The sequence below is a fragment of the Leishmania donovani genome, chromosome 17 (assembly GCF_000227135.1).
Source record: "Leishmania donovani BPK282A1 complete genome, chromosome 17".
Lineage (NCBI taxonomy): Eukaryota > Euglenozoa > Kinetoplastea > Trypanosomatida > Trypanosomatidae > Leishmania > Leishmania donovani.
This window is the reverse complement of record NC_018244.1, coordinates 669,999-670,666: the sequence shown is the minus strand read 5'-3', so window position 1 is coordinate 670,666 and position 668 is coordinate 669,999.

Here is a 668-nt window from a genome sequence, read left to right as displayed (position 1 = left end):
CGGCTTCTGCGGTGGCGCCACTCGCTTCTGAAGCACACGAACTGCAGTGGCGGCATGGCTGGTCGATGCTTGCATGAGAATACGCAACACCCCACTGAGGCGCTCCCCAGTTGCGGCAGTTGCGGCTGTTGTGTAGACGGTGACAGCCCACGTGCCACTCGCCAAAGTCAAAGGAGCAAAAGGCGTGCGAGGGAACAAAGGGAAAGCTGCAAAGGGCGAGCAGAGCAGAGGGGAAGTTGCAGGGCTGCGATAGGCGTTGAAGAGATGCGGTCAAGCAGCCTTATGGCACGTGAATGCGCATTCCCCTCAGCCGTTGTCTGGCGTTTGTTCGCAAGACAAAAAGAAAATGCATCAGAACACGGTCACGTGCGCCTGTGTGTGTGCGCTCATAGAAGGCCAAGCCCACGAAATGCACGTGGCGTGTGACGGTATATCGCAAGCGCACGTGGGTGCTAAGTGACGCAAATCAGCAACCCAAGACGGCATTGTGGACAGGTCTTCATCTGATTTTCCCCCTTCGTGTTTGTCTGTACGCTGTAGTAGAAAACTATCAGCAGCAGCAGAGAGAGAGAGCAGGTGCCAGTGTCCACTGGAGGTGAATGGCGGGATTAAGCGGTGGTCGGCCTGTGCAGAGAAGCACACAGGCGCGTTGAGAGCTCAGTTTCGTG